Genomic DNA, 24,707 nt, shown 5'->3' with positions numbered 1-24,707 from the left:
TACAAACGGCATCATGCATTCAATGTGCTTCTCCTTGATCCAAGAGTCATTGATGTGGGTGGCACCAATAAGCCGGAAGGCACCGACAACGGTGAGAAGTCTTCCATACATGACTTCATGATCTTCATCCGGTAGCCTCATGAAACCTTCGGCTTTATTCTTAAGAGCATTATACTTGTTCCTTCTCGTGCTCTCACTTCCAATGCAACTAGCGGCCAAACCATCCCAAGCTTCCTTGGCGGTGGTGTAGTTCCGAACACGAGACAAGTCCTTTGTCCCCACACTAGTTTGAATCATGTGCATGGCGGTGTTGTTGAGTTGACTATCAACCGCTTCTCTTCTAGTCAACTTGTCGGGGTTGTATGGCTTGAAGCCGTCCACGATGATTCTCCAAAGTTCATTGGAGGCACTGCAAACATGAGAGCGAAACTCAAATTGCCAAGTATCGAGATTGTCAACGGAAAACTTAGGTGGGTCGCCCCGAATGTTCATATGGGGATGGGGAACCGGTATATCGGGAGATAGAAAAGGTGGAGCTACTCGATTGTAGCTCTCACCTCCACTAGTTCCCGTAGGAGATGCAATGGGAGATTTGATAGTGTTTAAGTTATCACCTTCCACGGGTTTGGTAGAGGAGGGTAATGCCGAAGCATCTCCCTCTTCTAACGCACCCGTGTCCTTTACCTCTACGATGGGAGCCTTGGGGAGGACCGGAGTCAAAAGCTCGGCAATCATCTTTTTCATGCTTTCCATTTGGGCTTCCATGGAGGACTTCAACGAATTGAAGTCTTCCATGGAGACCGTCTTAGCGGCCCTTTCCGAAGACTCCTCGTTCGGCATACTCTTAGGCGGTTAAGCCCGAAATAAGAGCCGAGGCTCTGATACCAATTGAAAGGATCGTATGCCGCACCTAGAGGGGGGGGTGAATAGGTGCTAACCAATTTTTAGTTCTTTTTCAATTTAGGCTTGACACAAAGGTAAATTCTCTAGATATGCAACTAAGTGAATTTGCCTATATGACAAGATAAGCAACTAAGCAAGATATAGCTACACAATATAAGAGATAGAATAGGATAGAGGTAACCGAGAGTGGAGCACGCGATGACACGGAGATGATTCCCGTAGTTCCCTTCCTTTGCAAGAAGGTACGTCTACGTTTGGAGGAGTGTGGTTGCTACGAAAGCCAAACCAACAGCCACGAAGGCTTCACTCAGATCTCCTGTGAGCAACGCCACGAAGGCCTAGCCCACTTCCACTAAGGGATTTCCTCGAGGCGGAAACCGGGCCTTTACAAGGTTCTTGGGGCACACATCCACAACCTAATTGGAGGCTCCCAAATCTGTAACAATACAACAATCAACAACAACACATCAACACGAATCAACTAGGGAACCAAATAGGAACACTAGCATGAGATCCCTCAAACAAATGAGGGGGAAATGAAAAACGCTTCAATGAGGATGTAGATCGGTGTCTTCTCCTTCGAATCTCCAAAGATCAAGAGCTTTGGTTGGGGGAGGAAGGAGATCTTGCAAATCTTGTGTTCTTGAGGTGGCTCTAATGGAGGTGAAGCTTGGCAGATTTCTTGTGTAATGATTGAGCAAGGAGCAAGGTAGAAGAAGAGGGGTATAAATACCCCTCTCCAAAATCCAGCCGTTGAGCCTTCCGGGGGGCCAGATAATCCGGCCTAAGTAAGGGCCGGATAATCCGTCCCCCGGAAAATCCGGCCACAGGGAAAAAACCAGGTAAATATCCGGCCAAAAGTCCGGCCCCTGTCCAGAGCTGCTTTTCTTCTGGTCCTTAGCCGATTTCGAGGGGGCCGAATATTTTGGAAATATCCGGCCCGGATAATCCGGCCCTGGGACAAATTCGGGCAAATATCCGGGCAAATGTCCGGCCCCTGTCCAGAGCTGCTTTTCTTCTGGTCCTTAGCCGATTTCGAGGGGCCCGGATATTTTGGAAATATCCGGCCCGGATAATCCGGCCCTGGGACAAATCCGGGCAAATGTCCGGCCCCTATCCAGAAGCATACTGAGCCGCACTTCCTCAAGTCCTTAGCCGAAAAACTGGGGGCCGGATATTTTGGAAATATCCGGCCCGGATTATCCGGCCTGATGATCTTTTTGCTGCTTCTTTTTGACAGAACTGACCACATCCAACACACATACAAATGTATCTATATAATCCCTGTACCACTTAAACAAACATTAGTGTATCACATACATTGACATCAAACACACAAAACATAATATTCGAGATGTTCTTTCAGGGGCTCCATGCACTTTCACCTACAAACTACGGAATATGGTGGTTCACGCGCAATTCGTCAAGCAAAATACAAAGCTCTTACAAGTTCTTACCAAACAGGAGGAATAGTGATACGGCAACCAACAAGGATCAGCGTCTCCAAGGATTGCCAAAGCGATTACGAGGTGTCGACACAGTGCACGTGGAGACAATATGTAGAGCTGTAGGAAGGCTAATATGGTAGCAAAACAACAATGCAATATTGAAAGTATGCTCAACGACGGTACTGTGCTGGGCCTAGGCAAGACCGTACTAGAGACGCGAGCCTAGAACACTAACGAGGTCACGGCGCGGCACACAAGCAACCAGCATCGATGAGGTGGCGACCCGAGGTGCGAAAATTCACTATGATGGCAAGTATCTTAAACTGATCCCCAAGGTCTAAAAACAGTATAGCCTCAGAAAAATTTTTGTCGAAATTTCGGAGGTGCTCCGAAAAGTGCAGGCGCAAAAACAAAATGTCGCTATAACGGCCAGTGGTGAAAAGTGATCGCCAAGGTGAAAAACCAATGTAGCCAGACAATTTTTTCGGAGGCGTTTCCAGACACTTTTTTTTGCACTCCTTCCAATTCTTTACTGGCGGCCGAAACTTATCTCACGGAAATTTTTCTACAGCACAGGTTGAAATTAGAATGCAACAGCTATCAAGGAAAATAGGAAAACCTTAGTCTATACGGACTCTATCGCGGCAGAGAAACATCACAAATCCGTGTCGTGGTAGGAATCGGGGTATATGGTAGATGCTGGTGTATATGGCAGGTGTATATGGCGATGGCGGAGGTATATGGCAGGTGTATATAGCAGGTGTATATGGCGATATATATATATATATATATATATATATCGACGCGGATTTTCTACCAAGGGTGGTAGCTATGCATAGGGTATCAGCCATTGGATAGAAGGAGTTATTGATTGTACTGCTGACAAGATAAAAAACCCGGGAGCACTTTCATGAAACGGGCGTTTGTGCTCCGTGATTGCATGCAGTCTAAGAGGTTGGAAAAACGTTGCCACAACTTTTACATACATGTTTTTAACATCATTTCACACATTGTTTCGGCAACGGTCAAGGCAACCGGCTGTGTGCAATTTAGCTTTTTTTACACGTTTTGACACATTGCAACGGTGACGGTACCTAGTGCCATACCGTATGGAATTTGTCCTTTTTTACTCTTTTTCACACATTTGAGACGGAACGGTCCGATTTAAGTAAAAACTACGTCGTAATTAAGGACAGCCATGGTCGTTGATAAGTGGTCGTTCAATTAGCCGTGGTATTTTTTCCAATTGACCTGTTATAGGTTAGCTCTTATATTTTATGTGGTTCACCTAATATAATTTTTCTTCTACCAAAGAAGTTGTGGTTTCTGCGTGGTGTACTGCATGTAAGAGGGACCTGCCGTTGTCATGTTGTCGTTTTGGTTCTGAAATCACACATTGCAATGGTAACGGGTAGGATGGCACGCTTGCAGGCCTATGCACCTATTCATTCAGTCTACTGGTTTGTTTTAGTAGAACTGTAGCCGTAGTTTGGTTGTCGAATCATAGTGGAAAGCTCAAATCTGCTACGGCTCGTTGTGCGGCAAAGTGTAATGACTGTTGTTTCGCTTCCTGAGCTCTTCGTTTCACGTCAAACCACACCATTGTGATGTGTTTTCCTGCAGCTGTGGCATGCTTGATCTTAAGTTTCATGGATGAGAAAGCTCCTAATCACTGAGGTACCACGGACAGTAGTTCAAGAGAAATTGTACTATCAGCCTTGCAAGTTACATTTACATATAATACTATAATGGGTAATTCTTTGGTAGAGATACTATTATGTGGGTTAACAATGAAATAACTTTCGAAGTAGCGGCAACAAATAGGTCCAAGAGCTTTTCGTTTTTTCATTGTGCCATCGGTGGAGAGCAACATTTACTAATTCATTATTGTCGGGTTAACAATGAAATAACTTTTGATGTTGTGGCTCCCCTCAGCGCGCCGGGCGCAAATTGATCGGCTTCCCGACGGTGAAGCCGCCGTCCACCACGAGGTTATGGCCGGTGACGTACTTGGCCTCGTCGGACGTGAGGTAGACGACGGCTCTGGAGTTTGGCCACGTCCTCCGGCTCCAGAACGGCCCCTTGGAGCTTGCTCATGCCCCTCTCCACCATCCGCTTCAGGGTCTCGTCACCGACACCCGGGTTCGCCCTTGCCAGCGACCGGACTAGGTGTGGCGTGACGATGTCGTGAGGTGAAATGGCGTTCATGCGCACGTTGGCGTACGCCAGGTCCTCCGCGACCAGCCGCACCACCGTGGCCTTGGAGAGGCTGTAAGGGAGCACGGTGACCCCGCCGAGCATGCCCGTGGTGCTCCCCGTGCAGAGGATGCACCCGCTGCGGCGCGGCACCATGAGGCACATGGCGTGCTTGACGCCGGCCACCTTGGAGCGCGTGTTGGCCACCATGACACGGTCGAAGTCGGCAAGGTCGAGCGCGGCCAGGGGTGTATGAGCCGAGGACCCGGAGGTGCCGGCGTTGCTGTATAGGATGTCGAGCTGGCCGTGGCGCTGCTGCAGCTGCAGCCACGGTGGATGGTTTGTAATCCAGCACACTGCCGGCTGCATGGACACGGCACAAATCAGTCGGACAAAATGCAAGAAAATATTAGATTGCTGTGTGTGTGAAAGTAGACGAAGATGAACCTTTGGCTGTGGCAAAGATGAACCCGATAGACTTGAGAGCGACGTCGACGCGGGCGGGGTCATCGCCGTCATCGCTGCTGCCGCCATGCCAGTCGAGCCGGGAGGAGAAGCAGGGGAGGTAGTCGAAGGGCGTCACGGCAGCCATGCGCTAGCCGAGCGTGTACAACAGCAGCATCTCAAGAAATACACGTATGGTCATTTTTCTCAAGAAATCTTCGTCGATGCTCATTTCTGCGACATCCTCGGCCGTGCTATCGTTGGGGCGGTTACTCTAGCTTCTCAGAGACAAGCGGCGCCGATGAGTCAAGGAATGCATCTCTTAAATGGTTCATTATTGGAGTAGGTAATTTGCAACAGGGTGTCCTAACTAGATAATGCAGTGGAAATCGTTAGATGAGCGAGACTAAATGATTACTGTAATGGTTGCCGTATGTGATCACCTCCGATCCGTGAAAAGTAAACAACCAAAACGACACATTTGCTATGGCTGCGGTCAATTCCGGTCCGTGAGAAGAAACGAACCAAAATGACGCATTGCTACGGCTGCGGTTACTTCCGGTCCGTGGGAAGAAAATAACCAAAACGACGCATTGCTACGGCTGCGGTGTGGTACACATGAATTAAAGAAAAGGTTGAGGCCATCGGATGCTATCCACACATAGTCAACTGAGAAACTACCAACCGTGACCGTCACTTGGTTGTTGTTTTAGAAAAAAATTGCTACGGTCTTTAGGTACGATCCGCACGGTGGTATGGTTGATGCTTTAGAATTTAACCGTCCAACGGATTCTTTTCGTATGGTACTAACCGTGCCCGTGGCTGGTTGTTGTTTTGGTATTTAGAAGAGTTACGGTATGGTTAACTAACGGAGGTGCCTGTTCAAAAACGGATGCAAACCAAATGATCTAACACCGTGTGCTCCTTATGTGCTCCCTATAGAAGATCTAATGGTTGGATTTATATGCATAGGTACCACCCATGGTAGCCCACTATTTTGCATATATATATATATATATATATATATATATATATATTATATATATATATATATAATATATATATATATATATGACATATTCATACTACACCCGGGTGTAGTTAGACCCACACGTATTTCTCATAATCTAGAGAGTATCTATCATACCAGAGAGTATGTACATGTAGTATGAAATACGTAAGACTATTTTGGTAGTATATATACTAATTTGTAGGCAGTATGTACATTTTTTTACGTAGACTCATTTTTTTACGTACACATATGCATGTATTTCGGATATATAATGTAAATTATGGGTTCAGTTGCATTTTATTCACCAAACTTGGTTTGGAGTATCTTAGATATAGTGTAGTAACATACTCAAACCGATAAAGTATCGTATATACTTCCGCATGGTAGTATATTAGATGTGGGTGTAACTACACCCAGGGGTAGGAAGCTCAATTGGGGCACCATGGTGCCCAGGCACCATACATCATGACCGTACAATTACATCGTGGGTGTCAGATTGCATCATAGGTGTATAAGGGTGAGAAAAACACTTTCCAAATATCATCAGGAGAGAGAATGCACTTTCCAATTATCAGAAACAGAGACAAATCACTTCCCAGTTTGTTGTGCAGGTTTCCTTTTATGATTCATGGTGCCCAGGCACCATGGTGCACCAGTTAGTTTACCTATATATATATATATATATATATATATATATATATATATATACATATATATATATATATATATATATATATATATATATATATATAGGGTTACACTATTTTGAAACCGGTGCTCAGAATATTATTCTGAGCACCGCCGTTTTTATATAGTGAGTCGGGCGCACTGGAACGTCCGAAAAAAGGTCCCAACCCACGCGCACAAACCACCCACCCATCTCGTTCCCCAACTACCTCCACCCCGCACGCCCACCATGCTCCCGCCGGCGTAGCCCCTAGCTGCCGGCCAGGATCCCTCCGTTCCCGCGACTCCGCTCACCGCCGCCGGTCCCCCGCAGCCGCCTCTGCCTCGTTGCAACCTGCGCGTCGCCATGCCCCTCTGCCCCCACCACGCTGCGACTCGCGCGCCGCCGCCAGGCTCCTGTACACGCCCCGCCGCGCACCTCTACAAACTGCCCACGCGCCCCCGGCACTGAGCTGCGCAGGAGGCCCCAACTAGCAGCCCGCCGTTGCGGCCCTATGCCCGCGCGTCGCCCATCTCCAACCTTCTGGGCGCCTCTGGGCTACGTTCCCCCGTCACTGCCTGCTGGGACTGATGGTGCTCCGACCCGCCGCCGGCTGGTGCCCTCAGCTGGTGCTCCACCCGTCGGCGGCCACCTAGTCCCTGATTTGCACTTCCATGGCGCTGGCGTTGCTTGTCCACGCCGTTTCCCTGATGCGCTCAGGCTTGGAAGCTAGCGTCTCCAAGGATTCCTAGCCACGACATATCCGCTCGCGGAAGGCCACGGTCGCCACTTCTTTGAATCTGAATCAAAAAGTGATTGTTTCCAGTTGCCGGCAGTGTTCTGTACATGCTCGTCAGTATACTGTATTTGGTATTCTGGTTGTGAATATTATACAGACTCTATTCGTAAGTTCAGTTAGCATAGTTGAGAAGTGCATACATCCTGTTCAATAAGTACATGTACATATGCATACTGGCTCTGTAACATGTCTAATCCCCGCCGCGAGAATAAAATGCACAGCTGCCGCTAGAGCTCCATCGCCCATTCAGCTGTCATACAGCTGGCTTTGGATGCTTAGCTAGAGAGCAAGAAAGATGGAGCAGCTAGCAATTTTTCTGGGAGACATGCAGCAGAGACTGCGGTGGCAGAGTATAATGAAGAAACATGTGGAAATATTTTTAATCATGTACATATATAATTCCAAGTTCACCTGGTCCAGTAAGAGGAGGGATCAACTCTAGTTAGACTTGACAGTGTTTGGATCAATAAGCAGCGGGGACAGAAAAATCGTGCGAGCTGAATGCAAAACTCTAGGAAGGCCAACTTCTGATCATAAGCCCATTCTCTTAGACAAGAAAGTGACCCAGTTCAGATAATAAAAGGTCTTTTGACTGGGTGTACCAGACGCAGTAACTGCATTTTCTGAACGATGCATAGACTATGCACATTTGTTGATATTGTTGTCTACTGATGTTTATTTATCCTGAAGCTAACTATCAATGACAGTATATTAAGTTTTATGAGAGAATGAACTTGTAAAAACTGGGACGGATAATATAGTTGACATTCAGAAGATCTACAAAATAATTCACTGTAAACTACAATTGTTAACATTTCATCAACTACGGGAAAATGCATATTTATGAACATGGAAAATACAAATGGAGCGATAAAAAAAACATTTGTTGAGAAGTACAGTTAGCAACAATGGGCCCTAAGCACCTTCAATTCGTGGTGTATTTCTCCCTCCAGGGACTACTGCCCGTTTCTGTCTCCCTCGTTTTTTCTTTTCTTTGCGAAATTCAAAAAGCATGGAGAAGTGGAAAAAAGTGAGTCTAATACGTATACATATCTGGAGTTTGTTTCTATGTTCGAAAATTGCACAGATAGTCCAATAGGGAATAAGACGACACAATGATGAATGTCCGAAAAAAGATCCAAACACAATTGTTGGTCATTTTTTGATACACTCGGAACCAATTTGAAGAACACACCTTTAACAACGAACCGTACGTTCACGTCGCTACATTTGAATTTATTTATTTTCCTTTAGGCATAATATGTGTGTTCACATTAGCCCCCTGTAAATTTATTTAAGTCCAAAATCAAATTGACTACATATCAGGAAGTACAATCACTTTCGTTTAAAATTATCATCCCCAAAACAAACATTCCTATTGGCAGTATGAGCAAAATATTCTTCACAACACCGATGCAACACACGACGCCATCGTCGGCTCCCCTCCGTCTACCAACCTCACGACATCGGCTTCCATTGGTATCCTTGATAGATTGATAGACATGCTGCGCGAGGCTGGCGTGCAGCACGGCGACGATTTGTTAGAGGGCGACAACGAGCTTTAGGGAGGCCAGTGATGAGATGTGCATCACCGGTTGCATTTGTACTTCCAGCGAACCGATGGCATCTACCCCTATGCGGCCGCCCCTGAGCAACGCGGCATCAACCCGCGCCCCGGCGGCCCTAGCCCGCGTACCTCTACCCCTTTTCTACGTGTCCCTTGTCGACAAGATCCACTTATTATAGGAAGTACAACAAAATCGACAAAATCCAAATGTAGAAAAAACAAAATAACCCTGTGATCCGCGATGAAGTTCAAATACTTGACGATCAGAAGTAAAATTATTCAACACGGTCAGTACGACCACTTATTACAGGAAGTATAAGCAAACCGACAAAATCCTAACGTAGAAAAAACAAAAAAAATCCCGTCATACGCGAGGAAGTTGAAATATGGGACACTGAGATGTAAGACCATTCGACACAAGCAATACAACCACTTATTGTGGGAAGTACGAGAAAACCGATAAAATCCAAATGTACAAGAAAACAAAATAATCTCATCATCCGCGAGGAAGTTCAAATACTTAAAGCTGAGAAGTACATCCATTCGACACAAGCAGTACACCCACTTAATGTAGGAAGTACAAGGAAAATGACAAAATCGAAATGTAGAAAAAACAAAAAAGTCCCGTCATTCGCGGGAAGTGCAAGCCGTGATTCCGAGAAGTACAACCGTTAACTATTGGAAGTACAAGCACTAACTACTGGAAGTACAAAGTGCTCAAATAAAATTATATCGGTTTTTATGAACAATTTTGTGAAACCGTACCGAGAAGTACAAATGTATTGCCCGGGAAGTATAAGCTCATGTTGAGGGAAGTTCAACGCTCTGTTCTTGCGGGGTGGAAATCTATTGCGAAAATTTAATGTAGAAAAAAATCCTATCATCCGCGGAGGAGTTCAAATACTTGACGCTGAGAATTACTACCATTCAACATGAGTAGTACAACCACTTAACATAGTAAGTACAAGAAACCGACAAGATCTAAATGCACAAAAACAAAATAATCCCATCATCCGCGAGGAAGTTCGAATACTCGGTGATGAGAAGTACAACCATTCAACACAGGAAGTGCAACCACTTATTTAGGAAGTACAAGAAAGCCGATAAAAATCCAAATATACAAAATAATCTCATCATCCGCGAGAACGTACAAAGACTTAAAGCTAAGAAGTACAATCGTTCGACACAAGAAGTACACCCACCTAATATAGGAAGTACAAAAAACCGACAAAATCCTAATGCACAAAAAATAAAAAATAAAAACCCTCATCCGCGGGAAGTACAATCTGTGATTCCGAGAAGTACAAGCGGCGACTGCAGGAAGTACAAGCGGTAACTACGGGAAGTAGACAGTGTTCATATAAAATTTATCAGTTTTTCTAAACAGCTTCGTGAAACCGCATCAAGAAGTACAACCACATTGGCCGAGCAGTACAAGCTCATGTCGGCGGAAGTTCAATGCTCTGTTTTTTGCGAGGCCGAAATCTATTGTGAAAATCTCATTGTTTTGTACACTAACCAACTCAACCAATGCCACCCAAAGCTTTATATGATAGAGTATGAGTCTAATTTCATTACCTACAACATTTCACAACAAATAAATGGATCTAATCCATCGAATTCGAGTCATTATCTCGCAAAGTATACTAGAAACATGATTTCAAAACTTCTAAAATTACTTTTAAACCATTTGGATTTGGAAAAAATGGTAGATACGAAAAAGATGCGCCCTTTCGACACCTTTCCAACCGTATATCATTTGCATTGTTTAAATATACCAGATGCAAATCGCGGGAAAAATCATTCGGTGCCCGTCACATAAAACGGGCGGACAGTAATTTAAGTTAATATCTTAAACTATAAGGAATCAGAGAAAATAATTCGAATAAGAAAGTTGCGCCTAGTCCGTAGCTTTCCAACGCCATATTATTTGCATCATTCCGACAAACGGTTGAAACAAATCATCTAAATTACTGTCCGCTCGTTTTTAAGTACGTCCGAATTTCGGTATTTTCAAAATTGTTCAAAATCGTGAGGATTCGAAAAAACGTAAAACATGAAAAAGTTGCGCAATTTCATTATATATCCAACGGTATATCATTTGTACATTTCTGATAAGCGATTCGAAAATCAAACTAAAAGTTCGTTTTCTGGCCATATAGAAGCGTTTTCGTATTTTCAAAATTAAATTTAAACCGTGCTGAATCTGTGAAAGTTGTGAACATGAAAAAGTTGCGGTTTTTCATTATCTATCCAACGGTATATCATTAGCATATATCCTCCAAATGGTTGAGAAAATCGTAGTGTAATCAGTAGCTCTGAAGAAAAGGGGAAGTTCAAGTAAGTTCCGACAAAAAAGTCAACCCTCTTATCCAGGAAGTTCAACCTTGTGTCCAGGAAAGTACAAGTCGGTGCTCAGAATATTATTCTGCAACCGGTTGCAGAATAGTGCTGGTATATATATATATATATATATATATATATATATATATATATACTTGTACTTCCCTGGACACAAGGTTGTACTTGCCGAATAACACGGTTCAACTTTCTGTCGAACTTACCTGAACTTCCCGTTTTCTTCAAAGGTACTGATTATACCTCGAATTTCTCAACCATTTGTCGGAACTATGAAAATGATATACCGTTGGATAGATAATGAAAAACCGCAACTTTTTCATGTTCACACTTTTCACAGATTTTGCACGGTTTAAATTTAATTTTGAAAATACCAAAATGCTTCTATATGGCCGTAAACGAACTTTTAGTTCGATTTTCGAATCCCTTATCGAAACTGTGCAAATGATATACCGTTGGAAAGATAATGAAATTGCGCAACTTTTTCATGTTATAAGTTTTTTCAAAATCCTCACAGTTTTTGAACAATTTTGAAAATACCGAAATTCGGACGTACTCAAAAACGAGCGGACGAGTAATTTGGATGAATTTTTTCAACCGTTTGTCGGAATGATGCAAATGATATGGCGTTGGAAAGCTATGGGCTAGGCGCAACTTTCTTATTCCAATTGTTTTCTCTAATTCCTTACAGTTTAATAGAATAACACGAATTACTGTCCGCTGTTTTATGTGACGGCACCGAATGATTTTCCCGCGATTTTCATGCGGTATATTTAAACAATGCAAATGATATACGGTTGGAAAGGTCTCAAAATGGCGCATCTTTTTCATATCTACCATTTTTGCCAACTCCAAACGATTTGAAAGTAATTTTAGAAGTTTTGAAATCATGTTTTCGGTATATTTTGTGGGATAACAATTTGAATTTAATAGATTAGATCCATTTATTTGTTGTAAAATGTTGTAGGTAATGAAATTAGACATATACTCTACCATATAAAGCTTTTGGTGACAATTATTGAAGTGGTTGGTGATCAAATCGATGAGATTTGAACACTAGATTTGCGCCCCGTAAAAACAGAGCATTGAACTTCCCTCGACACGAACTTGCACTTCTAGGGAAATGCGGTTGTACTTCTCGGCGCTGTTTCATGAAAGTGTTCAGTAAAATGACTATAAGTTTCTCATACGGTGTTCGTTTGAGGTCCATGGCCACACAAAATGCTCAGCACAACCACGCGCATCTGAACTTCCCACGACATGTCCTTGTACTGCTTGGCCTTCGTGGTTGTACTTCCTGGAAATGTTTTGATACTAGTGTGTTTTACAAAAACTAGCATGTGTGCTTCAAAATGATAATGTTAGATTGTCCCTATATTCTATTTTAAGAGATTCGGCACTTCCGGATCTTAATATTTGAACTTCACAATGTTGCTATGTGAACTTATGTGGGGGTATTTTCTTCATGTAATTACCGCTTGTACTTACTGTTATCTCCACCTGTACTTCTCAGAATCACTGCTCGTACTTCCTTGCAGATGACGGGATTATTTTGTTTTTTTCTACATTTGGACTTTGTCGGGTGTATTGCTCGTGTTGAATGGTTGTACTTCTCATTGTCAAGTATATGAACTTCTTTAGGGTGATGGGATTATTATTATTTTTTCCTATGTGAACTTAGGTGGGAGTATTTTTCTTTGAACACTTTTAATTCATGTAATTACCGCTTGTACTTCCCGTTGTCTCCACCTTGTACTTCTCGGAATCACTGCACGTACTTCCTCGCAGATGACGTGATTATTTTGTTTTTTCTACATTTGGACTTTGTCGGTTTTTTTGTATTTTTCTATATTAAGTGGGTGTACTGCTCGTGCCGAATGGTTGTGCTTCTCGTTTTCAAGTATATGAACTTCCTCGCGGGTGACGGGATTATTTTTGTTTTTTGTACATTTGGATTTTGTCGGTTTTCTTGTACTTCCTATATTAAGCGGGTGTACTGCTCGTGTTGAATGGTTGCACTTCTCCGCATCGACTATTTGAACTTCCTCACGGATGACGGGATTTTTTTATGTTTTTTTCTAGATTTGGATTTTGTTGGTTTTCTTTGACTTCCTATAATAACTGCTTGTACTGCTCGTGTTAAATGGTTGTACTTATCTGTGTCTAGCATTTGAACTTCCTCGCGGATGACCGGATTATATTTTTTTATTCATTTGGATTTTCTCGGTTTTCTTGTACTTCATATATTAAGCAGGTGTACTGCTCGTGTCGAATACTTGTACTTCTCAGCGTCAAGTAGTTGAACTTCCTCGTGGATAACAAGATTATTTTGTTTTTTCTACATTGGTTTTCTAGTACTTCCAATATGAAGTAGGTGCACTGCTCGCGCCAAATAGTTGTACTTCTCAACCACAAGTATTTGACCTTCACTCCGGATGACTAGATTATTTTGTTTTTTCTCCATTGGTTTTCTAGTACTTCCAATATTAAGTGGGTGCACTGCTCGCACCAAATGGTTGTACTTCTCAGCCTCAACTATTTGTACTTCCTTGCGGATGACGATATTTATTTTTTGTTTTTTCTTCATTTTGTTTTTTCTACTCTTGCCGGCGTGGAGGAGACCTGGGGAGGTCGCAGCCTTCCCGGCGATGGAGGGGACCTGGGAAGGTCGCATCCCTGCTGGCCGCGGAGAACACCTGAGAGGTCACCGGGCTGGGTCGCCGGTGGTCGGAGCACCGGGCTGGGTCCCTGCTGGCGACGGAGGAAGCAGGAGGGTCTCCGGCCGCGGGGAAGAAGACAGGCCGACGGCCATGAGGAAGAAGGGCGGGCGGCGGCTGCACGCGAGACATACAGGCAGCGGCGCGGCGACACTCGTGGCGGCGGCGTGGGGACCATCCAGGCGACGGCGCGTGGATCCTCGAGGCGGTGGCCGCGCATTGGTCCTCCAACCAGCAGCGCAGGGGGCGTCCGGGCGCAGTTGGGGTTGGGGATGGTCGTCCGGCGTGTGTACTTCTCGGACTGTGGTTATTATACTTGCTTTCATTTACTAACATGTACTCCCTCCGGTCATCTTTAATCGACGCGGGATTAGTTTTAGATATGTACGTAGAGAGCGTAGTGGCCGCGTCGATTAAATCAGGTCAGAGGTAGTACTTTATAAGGATTAACTAGCTGCCTGGATGTTTATTTGTTCTTCCAATAATTATTTGTATGTAGTTCTCAAACTTTGCTGATTGAACTTCCCGCATATTTATTTGCAAATGATTGAGGTGATTACTGAGTAAAATAAATTTCTGTCCCGCAAAAAAAAGATCATTCCCGGTGACATGAGCTTGCACTGCTTGTGCAATGAGCATGAAATGTCCGAAGCGATTTAACACAATGTTGAATTGCCTACCTGCAAGGTTGACCTGCGCCTTTAAGGTTGAACTGCATATCCGTTAAGTTTGAACTGCTTGCACTATCAATCTATGAAGGATACCGACGGAATAATTTTTAAAATTTTGATAAATCTGAGATAAATTTTGTGTGAGGAGTATATTTTCTAGTTGCATAGCATCATCTAATAATTTAGTCAAACCATTGTTAGTCTTTGGTAGTCAAGTATATTTTTTTTTGATGCTCCGTTGTATCTTTCTATAAACCCTTTTTTCAGATAATTTGTTGTTTATTTTAGTATAATCTAACTATATATCGCAATGTTTCCGAAATGACCATCCCGTAGTTGGACAATTAGAAACTTAGGGTTGCACGCAACGACAAGAATTTTGTTCAATATTAGAACGCCTCGTCGATGGTGCATGTGTCCAAGAATTTATCTTTTAAATATAATGCAAAATCCCTTTAATTAAATTATATTTTCATATTTTATAATCATATTTTCTTCTTTATATTTTAAAACAAAATCGTTGCCAATAGACATGCCAACATTTTGGTGTGGCATACCCTTTATAAAAATTCTTGGTCCGCTACTGGTTTACAAACCCGAACTTACTTAATCAACCCGAGCTTACTTCATCAACAACTCGTTAGAGTATCTTTTGCATTCCTCTATTAGTGGGTCATGAATAGTGATTCTATAATCAGACATTTAGACAAGTACTTACATTCAGCCCGGAATCATGCAAAATAATTGCACTAAATAGAGTTGGTCACCGATATGTCCTTCTATAGATGCACTTTGTTTATGTCAAATCATCCAAGAGAATTTGAAATAGGGGAGAGATAAAACATTCACATCTTTTAACGTTAGATGCTTTTGTCTATGAAGAACAATGTCCTCCTCTCTGAACTAAAAGAAGCACTGCTGTTACAAGCTAAGTTTACTGTCGGTCTGTGGTAAGTGCGCGGCTTAGCAACATCAAGGAATCATCAGAAATGAGATTATGACAGCGGGAGCGAATCAATCCAAACTAAAAGGCTAGGTGGGAAAAATGTAATTAACTCTATGCAAGCACAGGAACTAACAGGTTTAGCACATACTCACACGCACATACAAATTCAATCATACCAGGAAGAAATATATGGTCAATGTAATTAAAATATATTTTGTAATTCTGTTAACCACCAAGTGCACTCCATCTGTTACCAAAATGTGTACTGCTGTGCTGTGTGGATACAAAGCAGACGCTGATGACAGGAACGAGCGAGCATGTGGTTCTGCCAGATCAAAACTTATCTGCAATTTCCCGCATGTTCTAACTGTACTTCCCAACTTTTTCTAAATGATAGAACATGTCCTGCTTGGCAAGTTACAGAAAAGCAAATGCATCGACCACGAACAGCTAAAAAATAAAAATCCTAGCATTACCCAAGCACAATCCATTTGTACTTTTGCTTTATAGACGATTACACTTTTTTCTTGGACCTGCTTGTACTGCCGAACGAACAGGGCGCTGCAGCGACAGTCAGCGATGAGAGTTTCATCCTCTCCACCACATCTTGCAAGTGCTAGCACTCTCGTCCAGTAGCATACTAGCAGTAGCGCATCTGCAGAATTTCAGAGATCGCACCTAATCTGTGCCATTTGTTAAGATCGCACCTAATCAGTGGGTAAAAAAAAACGAGTACAACCATCGGAGGCAGCAATCTTGGCCCGATAGTGTAGCTCCCTGATGCACTTCTTGACAGTAAACCATGAACCTTTTTCCAATAAAAACTGCAATATGTAAACTGAATGGGTGCACTATTCGTCAGTGTAGTTCTCTTCGCTGCGCTGCTTGTGGTTTGTATACTTGCACTGCCCAATCTTTTTTGCCTGCGCTTTTTATCTCAACTCCCCTGTACTGCTGGTCCCAGTAACTAGTCAAGACGTTTGATGAAATCCTGCACACGCATGGGGGCCGATGTGCTCGCGACCACGTAGCAGAGCCTGACGTTGGGTGCTTAGGGATCGATTGTGCTGGATACGTACTCCCACTGTATGTTCATCGACTGAATCATCTCCGTGAAATCGTCCGCTGCACTGACCAGCCCTATTCTTCATCCACATCCACGATAATTCGCGAGACCAGGGGCGCAAGAAAGAACAAACTCTCAGTCGCGTGGAAGAAGTACAAGCGCCGCATTGAATAAGTTCAGCGGCGGCGGATCAGCAGGCCAATCATGGAGGAACCGTGGCGGAGGCAGTGCCCCGCGCTGGAGGAGAGAACTGGAACGGCGGCAGGGAGGGAAAGTTCCGGGCGGACGTTGTGGCGCAAACTGGCAGAGGCAAATTGACGTAGACGCGAGATCCGTGATGCGGAGGGACTGGGGCGACTGCCTGTCCCGCGGCCGCGTGGGGCTGACGACGCATGGCTGCCGGCGTGCGGATTGCGGCGGCGTGTGGCCAGCGCACTGGGATTGGGGCGAAGTTGGTTGGGTGAGATTGGGGATGAACTGGGCGGAGGTGCGCCGGTCGAGGGGCGGCGGCCCGTCGGTAGAAGGGCGAGGACGGCTGCAGCCCCATGGTACCTGCCATCCACGAGGACGGCGGTAGCCCGGCCGACGGCGGGGATGGCGGTAGCCCGGCCGGCAGCAACCGATTCGTTCGGGAAGTCGGGAGAGGTGGAGCTCGTGGGAGAGGAACGGATAGGGGTGGGTTTTTTCGCCGGGTTGGTTCGGGTATTTTCCGTGCGCGTCGCGCCTCTATAGGGCCGGTTGGTGCTCAGAATAATATTCTGAGCACCGGTTGCAAAATAGTGCCCAACTATTCTCGAACCCCCCTTAAGAGGGGTTCTAGAATACCTATTCTCGAACCCCCTTGCATCCATCCGAAACCCCAACCCACCCGATCCACCGCCCTAGAGAAAAAAAATCTCCCCCGACCCCAAACCACACGACCCGTAACCGAACTCCCCAATCTCCCCCAACCTTCTTTCCTACCGACGGGCCATCGCGCCGCCCCAACCCCAACTCCCTCCCCGCCTTCTTCCCGGCGAGAGCCCGCTCGCCACTCGCCGCCCGACCCCAGCTCCTGCTCCGCCTTCTTCCCGGCGGCAACCCGCGACGCCGCTCCGACCCCAACTCCCGCTCTGCCTTCTTCCCGGCGGCAGCCTGCGTCGATGCGTGCCTTCTCGACCGCCGTCCACCTGCAGCATCGGAGATCCTGCCTCCATTGTACGCCGTCGGGATCCTGCCTCCTTCGCCCGCCGGGGATCTCGCCTCCATCGCCCGCCGCCCGGATCCCGCCTCCATCGTGCGCCGCCGGGGATCCCGCCTCCATCGCGCGCCGCCGGGATCCAGCCTCCATCGCGCGCCGCCGGGGATCCCACCTCCATCATGCGCCGCCCTACACCGCAGCTGCAACCTGCGAGGTCGAGGTGAAGGACCGCCACCCGTCGAGGTCCAGCACCGGATCCCGCCGCCACGCGCCTCCTCGACCGCCGTCGCAAAGCAGTAGCTGGGAGAGGGTGGCGCGATTGCCAGGAGGAAAGAAATATGGTGCCCGCGTTCCCTCCTCCACCCGGACCCGGCGACCCGCCCCGCGATCCGGCGAAGCCGAACCTCCCCCCTTCCAGCCAGCGATGGGGTTCCTGGTGACCTCCGGCATCTTCCTCCTGGCCGGCATCATCGGCTGCCTCTTCTCGCTCCTCTGCTGCAACCGCGGCCCCTCCACAACATGTACGTGGTCTCCCCCCTCCCTCCTTGATCCGCCCCCGCTAAATCCTCGTTTGGTTTCACGATTATCCTCTGGGGCTCGCCTCCCGGCACGGGATGCTCGGATCTGGCGTGCCGATTCGACCCATCGCCGGATCGTGCTAGCGTGTTGGGATTCTGATCTGATTTAGAGATTTTCCGATTGAGATCCGTGGGTGGATGCCTCGTTGCCATTGCATGGTCTCATTCAATATTACAGTTTGGTGTAGAATTTTATTTTGTATGTCAAAACTAGTTATTATGCTTATGCCACTAATAGACTTGATCCTTGTAATCTATTTGTGTAGAATGAATCATACATGTTAATCTAGAAAATGCATTATTGCTTGTGGATGATGTATTTCTTGTGATTTTTATGCTGATAAGATATGTGGAATTTCTTTTTTGAAGTTCACATTACTTGATTGGCGTAGTACACATTTTGCATTAATAGAAATGGTAGTAAACATCAAGATAATTCAGAAGTTCTAAACTTTTAAAAAAGTGAAGTCCAGTCCGTCTCATGCTAGAAGTTCATCTTGTGTTTGCCTCGCTGCAATTTGTCATCTGGTAGTGTGCATGGCTTAACTATCTTTATTCTCCTAGCTGTCCTGATATTCAGTATTCACAAGCTATAGGATGTCATGTGTGTGTGCCAATTCATCTATTATTTCTTATGTATGAAAAGATCACCTTCACAGGGCATGAGCACTCAAATTCTTCCTGTTTTACCTCAGGTGATTTCATCCGGGAAGTTCACCGTGCCCCCATCGGGAGTCCACCGTGCTCAGAGCTCGCGCGTTGCCCCTGCGTATCTGGCTAAAAATGATGAATCAATAGAATTTATCTAGTGGAGTGCACTTTTAGTTTTCCTAGCAGTGAGATGATCCCAAAATAGAAGTGCATATTCTCGAGTTTTAGTTTTGGTCCTGAAGTGCACCTTGTCTGTTGCTGAAGTTCATTTTTCTTTCTCAATAAATTATTATATGCTGTCAAAGATTTCACTATGCCAGAGCTAGAAGCTCATTAAAAATATTATAAGTCCAGTTAAAAAAATCATAGATTGCAGTTAAAAAGAAGTCCAACACAAGCTAGAGTTAATTACAATTCATGGTAGCCTACAGTCGTCCAACTCATGTTTGTCATTTCCTTTTTATTTCTTAGTTTGTCTCCCAACAAGCATTTGCATGCCATTGCTTCATACAACCCTTTCATCCATGTATGTATAAACAAGTCTGTTAGTAAAACCAAGTGCATATACGGATGTATATAATGGTATGAAATGATGATGGACACTGAATGTGAGAAACAGAGCAGTGTACACCCACTTTGTTTTGACCTGGAATAGAAGTTCTATTTACTGTAAAAAAGTGGAAAAATAGGAAGTTCACTAGCTAAGCTACAACGGTTCTTTATTTGAGAAGTTTGTGAAGCTCAATTCTATTAATTTGCGAAGTTCACATCTACTGCTATTTTCATTTTTTTCTCGCCTAGGAGTTCAACTATTCATTTATATGTTGATGTATGTCTGACAACATGTTACTTCTACAATTAAAAAAATTAAGGAGGTTCGCCTTTTTCCTGTCCTAAAGTTCATTCTCTGTTGCCAGGAAGTTAGTTTGCGTTTGCGCAAATACTCGAGCAGCTACAGGATGCCGGCGATATTCTCTCAGGAGCATTGCCAGGACGAGTGCAGTATGTGAAGTTCATTTCTTCTAATCCTTGTAGTTCACTTCCCCTAATTCATAAAGTTTACATCTCTTGCTACTTGCTATTTAGTTCATCCATTAGGTTTAGATATGCACTTGTTTATTTAGTTCCTTGTGAAAGTCAATTTTTGTCGAAGTTCAGTTTTATTGACGGGCGAGTTCACTTTATTTTTTAGAAGTTCAATTGGTATAGTAAAATTGCAGAGATAATATATTTGAGAAGATTGCATTTCACTATTTATTTAGTATAGTTCACTTTTATTTGCTGGGAAGTTTCATTTAGCCAAATTTTGTATAGGCTGGTTTCTTGTTACCGCAGTCAGATGAATTATGCTCGGTTCACACTAACTACGATACTGACCTAGTTTCTGATTGTTGTGCTACTTCTGAACCACTACTGTTTATGATTGAGGTAGTTTGTTTACCCTTCTTAACATTTTGTTTGGGCAAACGATTGGACGATTCCAACACACAAAATGTAATTTCAGAAGTTCTGTACCCCATCTCGTCAAGATCATTATGCCTATTAACTTAGAAAAGGTAAACAATAGGAAGTCCACTTATTAAGCGACATATGATTATTCACCCAAGTCCACTATAAAAAACTTTTGAGTTTGATGTGTAAAACAATTAAAGTTCACTTTTCGTTTTGTAGAGATTGATGTGTTAAACCAAAGTAGGAGTTCACTATATTCAGTTTCTGAAGTTCATTTTAGTTCTGAACATTTATCTTATGTCGTCAGTTAACTGTATAGAGTGTTTCAGTTAGCCGTACCAGGTCTTACATTTTGTTTTCAGTTAGTGGCATGTTTAGCGAAGTAGGCTGTGTTGTCTGCCAATACAGTACTAATAGTATTATGATCTTACGTGGATGTTGGATGCTAGCACTGTAGGTAGTTGATTTGCACGCTCTACAGGTTGCGAGTTATATATCCTCTACCGCGTGTCGTCTGGTTAACCACCAGAGCAACCCGGTGCACCTCAACCGCTTCCACCTAAGCTTGGGATGTCCCCTGAGCGCCAACCGAACTCCACCACCACGGCAACGGCAGGAAGCATCAGCACGAAATCCCGGCAGCTCGTCCGTTCATGGCGCTCTTGTGAACTCCCGCACGTTCTCCTCCAGAAGTTCATTCAAGGATATTTTTTCTGGTACGTGGTTGCAGTCTTGCAGATCCTGTATAATTTATTTTGATTATATTATGCTTTGAAAGTGCACTACATGAAAATTGGCAGTTCATTGTGTAAATTAATAGGAGTTTAAGTTCTGTATCCAAATAAATACATCTCTGACTTGTTAGGGAGTTTGTACTGTTTGAATGGGAGATTCACTTTTAGTATCAGGGCATTCACTTTTAGTGTCAGAAGAAATTACAAAGGTAGCGAATGTGTCGAATATTGTTGATGTATATATTCCAGATGAGAAGTTCATTTGATCTATGTGTGACGCTCACCTCTTCTTTTTTCGGGAGTGCGCTGTGTCTATTATTTTTATCGGCAAGTTCGCACCATTTTCCCGATGAAGTTCACTATCTATCGATGTAAAAGTTCGCATTTATTTTGTGTGGAAATTCATTACGCCTATTTAATTAGAAAAGATAAAACAATATGAAGTCCACTTATTAAGAATGAAAAAAAAGTATTACTCGTAGTTTGATGAATTAGAATGAGCACGTGTCATAGCTTCGATCAAGGTTGCTAGTCGGCGAGCATACAAGAAAGCCTTTTTCTGGAGGTAGAAGTAGAGGTTTTGTGCACCAAACTGGCTAAATATAATTAGATATACTTTGCTAATTGATGTTCCAATCTGGACTTCCTCCAGCTTCTGGTTCTTTGGTTTGGTTCATTATTCAGGGCAGTTCAGTTCTTTTCATGCACTCTTGTCTTGGCAAAAAAATTCCTACTGTCCATAAGGTTTCCTTTGTCTGTTTAACGTAGCCTATGTGAAGTTTAGATGGCTCGGCCAACTTTTTCTGTCCCAAAATCAGAAGTACACCGTGTTCCGCACATAAAACTTACGATTTGTTTTCCTTGTTCTCCGTTGGTGTCTTTTTGGCAAAATAGTACATGAAATACATATATTTGTTGTTATTGCTTAGAGAAATATTTAATCGAAGTTCACTTCTTTCTGTTGACAGGTTCACTTTCATATTTTCGGGAGTTCAATCTGTTTGGTGAATATATCACCTATAAACGTGCGGGAGTTCGCGGTTGACACTCCGGCAGCGGAAGTTCAGAGATACGTGCATGTGGAGTTCGCGGATGTGTTGCACGGTGTTTTCAACGATGATGCCAATGTTCTACATGCACATGCCGGCATCGGCTAGGCAGGACGATGCTTGACTCCTTGGAACTTTTCCAGGTCGAGCAGAGCAGCCACTTGCTACAGGTGGACCAGACACACCCCTGTCCAGCGGAAGGTTAGAGTAGCCACTGCTGTAACTTCTTACTATTATTAACACTGCTAGCCCCTCAGTGCTCCTAATTTCTTGTTGATGCTTCCTTGAGTGATCATTGATGTTGGCCGTTTCCTATTTAACCGAGAAACTAATAGAAAATATTTATTTGGAAGTGCACACAGGAGAAAGTGGTTCATTGTATACTATAGTCGCGTGCCTCTTTATTGTCTTTGTTTGATCTATAATTTCTATTTTGTACACATTTGTATATGCGTTGTAGAATTATCTTGCACCTACACTGCAGAGCTAGGGGGACTCGATCCGTGAGATGATATCACTTCCCTGTAGCATTAGTTCATCTGGGCATTGCTTTTTGTAGTTTGTACTGAAACTGAGCAACTTCTAGTTTTTCTTAGCCATGGTGCAGTTCAGTTTGTCGCCTTTTTTTATTCGCCGATATTTGCTTTGGCTCCATGGATGCATCATCAGTCCGCGAAAAAATAGCAGCGGTCAGAGGAGGACCTACCTCTCCGTCGTAGTGCACTATGTCAGCACAACACGCAGGTAGTTGATCTGCCTCAACCTGAACTCAGACGATAGAAAATGTGTAGTAACCATGAAGTAAAGATAGCAATGAGTGTGACGAATATTTTTTACTTGCCTAAAATACTGCTGGATGGATGGATTATTCATGAAATTTACTTCTGTAAATACTAATGTGAATACTAATGTGCAGAATCTAGCATTGTCGCTGGCATGATAGAAGGTTTCATGGCTTGATTGGAGCTCCTCGGTTTGGAGCCAAGAAAGGCAGCAAGCAGGGGACATCAACTTCTGGACTTCAATCCAGCGGCAGGTGGAGCAGCTGCTACCGTAGCTATCTAATTAGAGATGCAATTTCTTTGAATGAAGCAGATGCTCTCACGGGAGTAGCTCGGAACTTGTAGGTCGTTGCTTCCAGCTTGGCTACTTTTTTGGCGTCTTTACCAACTGCGTTTGTACTGTTGCAGCCAAAAAATGATTTTTGTGCAGCGCATAGAAATAGATTATATATTAGAATATGCGAAATAAAGTATTAGACATGATTTCTGAAGTTTATTTTAGCCTGTTTTAGTCAAGCATACTTACATTGTGATAGTTCATAAGTGACACTTCTGATATTTGATCTCATTTTATGCTCCCTTGTGCAGTCGTTCTGCAGCTTGAACTGGACGTAGAGCACCAACCCTGGAAGATTGTTGTGCGCGGACAGGAAGTCCACCAGCACATACCCTAGCAGTCATGTGCGCGTGGCGGCATTTAAAAAAGCAACTTGCTGAAGTGCTACTGTGTCACCGTGGCTAAAATGGTTGCATCATTCATGTTGTCACCGCAGCTCCATGATCGCATGCCGTTGAGAGATTATGTAGCATTTTTCCTCCGTGAAGTGCAACTGTGTCTGAATAATCACTTTTGCCTTTAGCTCTAATTACTTGTAAAAATTTGGGGAAATGAATAACATATACTTGTTGATGTGTAATACAAAAAAAGAAGTTCATTTTTATTTGTAATCGTTAGGAAGTTCACTTCCACATCTGAGGTGGTTCAGGTACTCTATTTGTTTTTAGGCGGAAAACTTACATATGGAAACCATCCTCACAGGCTTTGGTTACCCCAATCGACCCCCGCAACATACAATTGGCAATAATATGCCTCCATTAGTACTCCATCATGCCGCCATGCCTCATATAATCAATCTAGGCGAGTTAATTTCAAAATGTTTTTGTGTGTGTCTTCTCCACTTTTACGAATTTCTAAAATTAATCTTAAACCGTTTGAAATTTGGAAAAATATTCAACATGAAAAAGTTGCGCCAAGTTAATATCTTTCCAACGACATATCATTTGCAATATTCCGTGAGGCGGTTCGAAACTAAAACCCAAAAAACTGTGCCAAATATCAAGAAGTTTGGGAAACAAAATCAAGTATTTTCAAATCTGCTCTTAAACTGTAAGTAATTTGAAAAAATGTTCAATACGAAACAGTTGCGCCTAGTCAACAGCTTTCCAACGGCGTATCATTTGTATCAATCCGACAAATGGTTTGAAAT

The 24,707-nt window shown here is 43.9% G+C and overlaps 1 pseudogene; it reads right to left on the bottom strand.

Annotated features, from left to right (window-relative positions):
• Nucleotides 1-4,282: 4,282 nt before the first annotated feature.
• LOC124652373 lies at nt 4,283-5,139 on the bottom strand (annotated as a pseudogene).
• Between the last annotated feature and the right edge of the window lie 19,568 nt (nt 5,140-24,707).

The sequence above is a fragment of the Lolium rigidum genome, chromosome 1 (genome assembly GCF_022539505.1).
Source record: "Lolium rigidum isolate FL_2022 chromosome 1, APGP_CSIRO_Lrig_0.1, whole genome shotgun sequence".
In the NCBI taxonomy this organism is placed as follows: Eukaryota; Viridiplantae; Streptophyta; class Magnoliopsida; order Poales; family Poaceae; genus Lolium; species Lolium rigidum.
This window is presented reverse-complemented; position numbering and strand designations above follow the sequence as displayed.